The sequence below is a fragment of the Canis aureus genome, chromosome 32 (genome assembly GCF_053574225.1).
Source record: "Canis aureus isolate CA01 chromosome 32, VMU_Caureus_v.1.0, whole genome shotgun sequence".
In the NCBI taxonomy this organism is placed as follows: Eukaryota; Metazoa; Chordata; class Mammalia; order Carnivora; family Canidae; genus Canis; species Canis aureus.
The window spans coordinates 5,051,490-5,060,621 of NC_135642.1; the positions used below are offsets into that span (position 1 = coordinate 5,051,490).

At 39.7% G+C, this 9,132-nt stretch overlaps 1 pseudogene; it reads right to left on the bottom strand.

Moving 5' to 3' along the window:
- Nucleotides 1-7,351: 7,351 nt before the first annotated feature.
- On the bottom strand, nt 7,352-8,807 carry LOC144302841 (headcase protein homolog pseudogene; annotated as a pseudogene).
- Between the last annotated feature and the right edge of the window lie 325 nt (nt 8,808-9,132).

The window sequence follows — 9,132 nt, forward strand, 5'->3', positions numbered from 1 at the left end:
CTTTTCTTCCTCTATCTGAAGAGATTTGTGTGTGCTTATCTGAAAACTATAATGACCTCTCCTGAGGTGGTTGCCCTACAGGAGCCTGCTGGTAATCCTCAGTGCCTGCCCCCACCTCTTCACATTACTCCTAGTCCTATAAGCAGGCTCAAGTCCCAGAGAGCTCCAGTGATTCAGAGGCAAAATGGAATTCATGACCAGATGCAATACACACCAAGAGAACTGCAATACTTTCCATATGATTATCATCAGACACCTAGAACATATGTATGGGAATAGATCCTAGGAGTGGTAGACTGGGACAGAAGAAATATAATGTTGGTGTCGTTGTAACAGTTTGCTTTATCTGGTTGACTACAAATTAGACCCAATGTTAGAATACATAGAGTGGGACTCATCTGCCAGAATCTCCTTTTGTTACTTTTAAAAGTAAAAAAAAAAAAAAAAAAAGCAAAAACAATCTTCAAAAAATACTGTTAAACAATACTGTTAAAAGTAACAAATACTGTTAGAAGTTATTCAAAGGCTGAGGAAGATTGCCATGCTACAATTATTGACGCAATTTTCCCCTTCCTGTTATTTTTATCAATTTCTTTCCTCGTTATTCAAGAGCTTTCTTTTGCCTTCATGTAAAATATAAATAAGTAGATAGATAGATAGATAGATAGATAGATAGATAGATAGATGATAGATAGATACATAAATTGATAGATAGGCAGATCAATAGGTAGATAGACAATAGATTGAAAAAGAAATCTTACAAGGGAAAGAGATGGTAATTTACAGAAAGGGATTTGACCCCCCAGGTGACTCATTAACCACTTTTGTCCTTACTTCCTTTAGAAAACCATCACGTTTCTAGGAGACAATTCCCATAACAGACTGATTCCTGGCTGGCAGTGCCAAGTCTCTGATTTGAACTTGGTCACTACCCAAGAACAATTAGTGCTGTTAATTAGCTGCTTTTATGATGGCAGTATTTTGTGTAACTCTTTGCACAGGGGAGACTCTTGCAGCAGGCAGAAACTTTGAGTTGTCCTGACTCCCTGAAGGTACATTTGCTTTATGCCCCCAGGCAGAGGAACACAATTCTCCTGCTTATTGCATTTCAGTATTAAAAATCCATATACACTGATGTGAGTAGCTTCTATGAACAGTAGTTAAATGTAAGTCTCCAGACAAGAGTTGGAGATTTTATGCAGTAGCTCATTCACCATGCTTGAACTCTGATTTTGTGATTCTTTAATCACAAGATGAAACACACAGAAAATAGTAAACAACAAATTTATAGCTAATCAAGTTTTATAAAGTAATCATAACCCAGGTCAAGATGTCAACTGTGTCAGCTATCCCATCACAGAAATCTCTGTGATTCATCCAAATTACAATTACATTTCCCCTCAAAGGGAACCATGATTCTGTTTTGGTAAAAACATCCTTGCATTTTGTCCCCAGCTTTATCTCCCAATATGCATCCCACTATACTTTGTCTTGGCCTTTTTTTCTTTTAATATATCTTTCAAATCTTTTCTAGTATAGATTTCCCTCCAATCTTTTTCTTTTCCTTAAGTTTATTTGAGCTTTTTACACTTGATTTCCCATACTCTGAAATTTGCTGATTGTAGGCATTCGTTGCAGTTTAGCATTGTCCCTGACCTTTGTACTGTCCAAATGGCAGCTGGATCCAGGTGTTAACCAAACACAAGTTTGATCCCATTTTTGACAATATTATGGGTGGCCTGGAGGCATAGTTATGACTTTCCTTTTTCTTGTTAGCAGCTATTAATGCTCCATATGTGTACATATATTTACATGTGTACATATGTATATGTATGTGAATGTATGTAAGTATATTGGTAGATGAGAGAGAGATAGAGGGACATTGATCATCCAATACTGTCCAGCCCAGATGGCTTCTTTTTCCCTTCTCCTATTCCATATTTATCTCTCTCCTTTCACTATCCAAGAGAGATTCCAGGTCCTAACACTATAAATATATTTTTTTCGTTTGCTTAATCCTACATTTCACACAAAATTGTTTCAGAATTATTACATCCATACCACTATAAAAAGAAAAGTAATTGTTAAGACAATTTTATTGTGATCATTTTAGTTTTCAAATTAATAGTACATAGTTAAAATATTATCTTCAGAAGCTAATTGGAAAGGAAAAAGAACAGTCCTAAAAAGAAGTTAATTGGATTAGTTCTTATATTTCCTCTTTAGTTTGACTGTGCTGAAGGTAATTTACTGAAGGTAATTTGGGATCATTCATTTCTCTTTGCATTCAGGTTTAGAGTCTTTTAACAACTTACCTTTGTTAATGTTAATAATTTGTTTACTTTGTTACCTTTGTGTTAATGTCAAGTTTTGTACAGGTGAAAGATTAATATGAAATTATTAAATTCAAAATTATGCATTCTTAGAGGATGTCCCATTCTCCTATATCCCTCCTATCTCTCCTACATTCCCTTTTACCAGTTGTAAGTAACAGAAGACATCAGATTCTAGTGTATAACTGTCAGTTTTCTTTTTTGAACAAATTAATGCTTTCTCTTTTGTGGTTGTATAATGTATAGTGTTTAGTTTTAAGTTTTTAATTTAAGTCCATTTAATATATAGTGTTTTATTAGTTTCAGTGTACACTACAATGATTCAGTGATTTCATATATTGCCCAATGATCATCCCAAAAAGTGCACTCCTTAATCCCATCACCTATATAACTCATCCCGTTACCCACCTCACCTCTGATAAGCATCAGATTATTCTCTATAGTTAAGAGTCAATTTCTTGGTTTGTCTCTCTTTATCCCTTATGGCTAATACTCCATTGTGCATATGCACCACTTCTTCTTTCTTCATTCATCAATCCATGGACACTTGAGCTGCTTCTGTATCTTGGCCACTGTGAATAATACTGCTACAAACATAGGGGTGTATGTATCCCTTAAGTCCATGTTTTTGTATTCCTTTGTTAAGTACCTGGTAGTGTGATTGCTGGATCACAGGGTAGTTCTATTTTTGACTTTTCGAGGAACCTCTATATCATTTTCTTTTTTTTTTCTTTGATTTATTTTTTATTGGTGTTCAATTTACTAACATACAAAATAACCCCCAGTGCCCGTCACCCATTCACTCCCACCCCCTGCCCTTCTCCCCTTCTACCACCCCTAGTTCGTTTCCCAGAGTTAGCAGTCTTTACGTTCTGTCTCCCTTTCTGATATTTCCCACACATTTCTTCTCCCTTCCCTTATATTCCCTTTCACTATTATTTATATTCCCCAAATGAATGAGAACATACAATGTTTGTCCTTCTCCGACTGACTTATTCACTCAGCATAATAACCTCCAGTTCCATCCACGTTGAAGCAAATGGTGGGTATTTGTCATTTCTAATAGCTGAGTAATATTCCATTGTATACATAAACCACATCTTCTTTATCCATTCATCTTTCGTTGGACACCGAGGCTCCTTCCACAGTTTGGCTATCGTGGCCATTGCTGCTATAAACATCGGGGTGCAGGTGTCCCGGTGTTTCATTGCATTTGTATCTTTGGGGTAAATCCCCCAACAGTGCAATTGCTGGGTCGTAGGGCAGGTCTATTTTTAACTGTTTGAGGAACCTCCACACAGTTTTCCAGAGTGGCTGCACCAGTTCACATTCCCACCAACAGTGTAAGAGGGTTCCCTTTTCTCCGCATCCTCTCCAACTTTTGTCGTTTCCTGCCTTGTTAATTCGCCCCATTCTCGCTGGTGTGAGGTAGTATCTCATTGTGGTTTTGATTTGTATTTCCCTGATGGTAAGTGATGCAGAGCATTTTCTCATATGCATGTTGGCCATGTCTATGTCTTCCTCTGTGAGATTTCTGTTCATGTCTTTTGCCCATTTCATGATTGGATTGTTTGTTTCTTTGGTGTTGAGTTTAATAAGTTCTTTAGAGATCTTGGAAACTAGCCCTTTATCTGATATGTCATTTGCAAATATCTTATCCCATTCTGTAGGTTGTCTTTTAGTTTTGTTGACTGTATCCTTTGCTGTGCAAAAGCTTCTTATCTTGATGAAGTCCCAATAGTTCATTTTTGCTTTTGTTTCTTTTGCCTTCGTGCATGTATCTTGCAAGAAGTTACTATGGCCGAGTTCAAAAAGGGTGTTGCCTGTGTTCTTCTCTAGGATTTTGATGGAATCTTGTCTCACATTTAGATCTTTCATCCATTTTGAGTTTATCTTTGTGTCTGGTGAAAGACAGTGGTCTAGTTTCATTCTTCTGCATGTGGATGTCCAATTTTCCCAGCACCATTTATTGAAGAGACTGTCTTTCTTCCAATGGATAGTCTTTCCTCCTTTATCGAATATTAGTTGACCATAAAGTTCAGGGTCCACTTCTGGATTCTCTATTCTGTTCCATTGATCTATGTGTCTGTTTTTGTGCCAGTACCAGATCAACAGAACCAGGAGTTGGTTCTTTGAAGGAATTAATAAGATAGATAAACCATTAGCCAGCCTTATTAAAAAGAAGAGAGAGAAGACTCAAATTGATAAAATCATGAATGAGAAAGGAGAGATCACTACCAACACCAAGGAAATACAAACGATTTTAAAAACCTATTATGAACAGCTATACGCCAATAAATTAGGCAATCTAGGAGAAATGGACGCATTCCTGGAAAGCCACAAACTACCAAAACTGGAACAAGAAGAAATAGAAAACCTGAACAGGCCAATAACCAGGGAGGAAATTGAAGCAGTCATCAAAAACCTCCCAAGACACAAGAGTCCAGGGCCAGATGGCTTCCCAGGGGAATTTTATCAAACGTTTAAAGAAGAAACCATACTTATTTTCCTAAAGCTGTTTGGAAAGATAGAAAGAGATGGAGTACTTCCAAATTCGTTCTATGAGGCCATCATCACCTTAATTCCAAAACCAGACAAAGACCCCACCATAAAGGAGAATTAGAGACCAGTATCCCCGATGAACATGGATGCAAAAGTTCTCAACAAGATACTGGCCAATAGGATCCAACAATACATTAAGAAAATTATTCATCATGACCAAGTAGGATTTATCCCCGGGACACAAGGCTGGTTCAACACCCGCAAAACAATCAATGTGATTCATCATATCAGCAAGAGAAAAACCAAGAACCATAGGATCCTCTCATTAGATGCAGAGAAAGCATTTGACAAAATACAGCATTCATTTCTGATCAAAACTCTTCAGAGTGTAGGGATAGAGGGAACATTCCTCGACATCTTAAAAGCCATCTATGAAAAGCCCACAGCAAATATCATTCTCAATGAGGAAGCACTGGGAGCCTTTCCCCTAAGATCAGGAACAAGACAGGGATGTCCACTCTCACCACTGCTATTCAACATAGTACTGGAAGTCCTAGCCTCAGCAATCAGGGAACAAAAAGACATTAAAGGCATTCAAATTGGCAAAGAAGAAGTCAAACTCTCCCTCTTCGCCGATGACATGGTACTCTACATAGAAAACCCAAAAGTCTCCACCCCAAGATTGCTAGAACTCATACAGCAATTCGGTAGCGTGGCAGGATACAAAATCAATGCCCAGAAATCAGTGGCATTTCTATACACTAACAATGAGACTGAAGAAAGAGAAATTAAGGAGTCAATCCCATTTATAATTGCATCTTCTTTTTTTTCTATATCATTTTCCAGAGTGGCTTCACCAGTTTGCATTCCCACCAAGAGTGCATCTGTGTTCCTTTTTCTTTTTAAAAATTTTTTATTGGTATTCAATTTGCCAACATATAGCATAACATCCAGTGCTCATCCCATCAAGTGCCCCCCTCAGTGCCCGTCACCCAGTCACCCCCACCCTCCACCCACCTCCCTTTCCACAACCCCTTGTTCGTTTCCCAGAGTTAGGAGTCTCTCTTGTTCTGTCTCCCTCCCTGATATTTCTCACTCATTTTCTCTCCTTTCCCCTTTATTCCCTTTCACTATTTTTTATATTCCCCAAATGAATGAGACCATATAATGTTTGTCCTTTTTCTTTACATCCTTGCTGGCATTTGTTTCTTGTGTTGTTGATTTTAGCCATTTTGATGGGTGTGAGGTGATATTTCACTGTAGTTTGATTTGTATTTCCATGATGGCAGTGATGATAAACATCTTTTCATGTGTCTGTTGGTCTTTTGTATGCCTTCTGGAAGAAATATGTGTTCATGTCTTCTGCCCATTTTTTAAATTGGAGTATTGTTTTCTGGGTGTTGAGTTTTAGAAGTTCTTTATATATTTTAAACACTAATCTTTTATATCTTCTCCCATTCCTTAGGTTGCCTCTTGGTTTTGTTCATTGTTGCCTTCGCTGTGCAGAGCTTTTTATTTTGTTGTAATCCAATAGTTTATTTTTGCTTCTGTTTCCCTTGCATCAGGAGACATACCTAGTAAGATGTTGCTATGGCCTATGTCAAAAAAGTTATTGCCTGTGTTCTCTTCTAGGATTTTTATGATTTAAGTTCTCATTTTGAGGTCTTTAATCTATTTTGAATTTATTTTTATGTACATAGTAATAAAATGGTTTCATTCTTCAGTATGTTGCTCTCCAGTTTTCCCAACACCATTTGTTGATGAAACTATCTTTTTCTATTGGATATTCTTTCCTCTTTTGTTGAAGATTAATTGGCCATATAATTGTTGGCTCATTTCTGAGTTTTCTATTCTGTTCTATTGATCTATATGTCTATTTTTCTGCCAATATAATACTTTTTAAAATTTTCATATATCATAATTTGGATATAACTTTCAGTAGTAAAACTTCCTGCTAAATAATGACAGTGATAAAAATAGCACTCATGTCCACCCTCAAATAATTTTCAGATCAATGTACATTGCAGAACATTAAACCGAGATAGACTGATATGCTGCCAACTTTCCAGGTGCAGACTTAAATTCACATGTTACATTCACATGTTACATCTTCTTCCAAGGCCCAAAGAAGATCTCAGACTGATTCTTTGGACAGTTTACATTTTATAACAGTTTCCTCCTGACTCCTACCATGTTTTTGGTTTTGTAATCATGTAATCCCTTTCCTAAATTCAACCTATCCTCCCCACTACCTTAAAAGGTACATGAGAGTCTCCTAGTGATAGTGAACTGCTACCTCAGATTCACAGAATTATCCTTTTTTGGGCTCTGGGCATCACCACAGACTAACACTCAGGGGAGGGCAAGATGCCAACCCCATTTTATTGGCACATATACACAAAGTCTCTCTCCTTTAAATAAGAAAAGAAAGCAATGCCACAGAATGCTTCCCTATAAAAGACATGTAACAAAGAAGTAATGTCAATAAAATAGCTATCACTAAAACAAAGCTTTCATCAATCAGTTTGGAGAACTTTGAAGGAGGAAAACGGCTTCAGGAAATAATAGTCCAGGTTCCTACAGTGTGGACACTGCTGGACTTTTTTATACACTCTGAGGAGTACTGCATCCTAATCCACATGTCAGTGATAGGCTTACTGCAGTATTTACAGTGCAGGTGCACTTGATAGCAAGGAGAGGCAGCCAGGATGTGTAGGTGTACATGTTGCCCAGTGATGGCCATGATGCAGATGTAATCACCTGAATCTCAGCCAGGAAGGTCATGTGCACTGTGTACAGGTACATGAGTCTCCCTTGAAGATGACATGGATCATCATATTCCATCTAATATGTCTTCAGGGGTTTAAGAACAGAGTTGTGTCCACCAGAAGGAACTGTTCAAACATCAGGAGTGCTCAGTGGTAGGTGCTCAGGAGTGCACAGTTTACATTTCTGTGGCTAGCACTGAGGGCCAAAAGAGTGACCTTCCACAGGTCCTCGCCCTGGCCCATTTGGGCATCATCTTCCATCTACACATAGCAAGTGTTCAACTTATGCCTGGGGATGTGAGTAAGCAGCTTGGACAGGTCCAGTTGCCCCAGGAACCACATGGGCTCATCTAAATGGCCCCCCTGTGCATTGGTAACCCAGCTGAACTGTAATCAAAGTTGCTGTTTTGGAACAGGTAGCCTTGGGCTGTGGCCTTTTTGTGAGGATCCAGATGGATGGCATTCTATAAGAATCTCCCAAAGTATCTTGAGGAGCTGGAGCTGCTGACATGGGCAGATAAGACGATGGAGGAGCCAGTGGGCAAGGACTGGCCAGAGTAGCAGAGGGGGAAAGAACTGTAAGCTATGTCACTGTTTTCTCCTGGGAGTTCTGCTGGTCCATGGAGTACAGCCAGGGAGATGATGGTTGAGGCCTTTCTGTGGCTTGTTTAGTGGCCTGCACTGTTTTGCCTCTCCCTTGCTTCTGTGTTCTTCTCAGACTTTTTCCTTTTTTCATCCTTCATCTGTTTCATCTTGTGCCAATCTTTGTACTCCTTTAAGTGGTCCTGTCTCCAGGGGCAGAGGCAGAAGACCAGATCGTATTCCTTCTTTGTTTCCACGTTTGCTTCTCCTTCCAGTTGCAGGCCTGGCCAGGGTAGTTAAACTGGATCAGGATGCTGCTCTCTCACTCACAGAAACACCACAGGTGCATCCAGATTCTATGAGGGCAGTACTTATTATTGTACAGCACCTTTTGGTAGTCCGTCACTAAGTCCACTGGCCTTGTGAAGCTCTGTATCAGCGGTACAGCACAAGGGGCTTCATTCTTGGTCGTTCTGGTAGCTGTAACTTCCTCATGCTTCTGCTTGGCAACTGGGGGATTGGCGGTGCCAGTCCCCATGCCTCTGATGCCCACTGTAGCTCTAGTGCCTGATGTACCTGCCACAGCCACTCTATAGCCCACTGCCAACCTCAGGCCACTCATTGGCCATTGCCAGGGTCCCGGCTCTGTTTTCCTGCTTATCCCTGAGGCTGTTGGTGTACTTGTTTTTGAGGCCACCTATCCTGTTTTGGGAGTTGGGCACCTTGTGAGCATCTAGATGGCCAGTGTCACTGAAGGCAGCTCCCTGCCACAGGGTGGCTCCTGGTCTGCGTGGAACCCACTCAGGGAGGGAGAGAGTGGAGGGTACTAGCCAGGGCTCTTTCGCCATGTCTGTCCTGCCCTGCCAGGGCCAGAGCTTTGCCGTTCTGGACTAAAGGGCCTTCCATTGTTTCCAGGAACTTGCAGCCAGTGTTGGGGACACTTTACC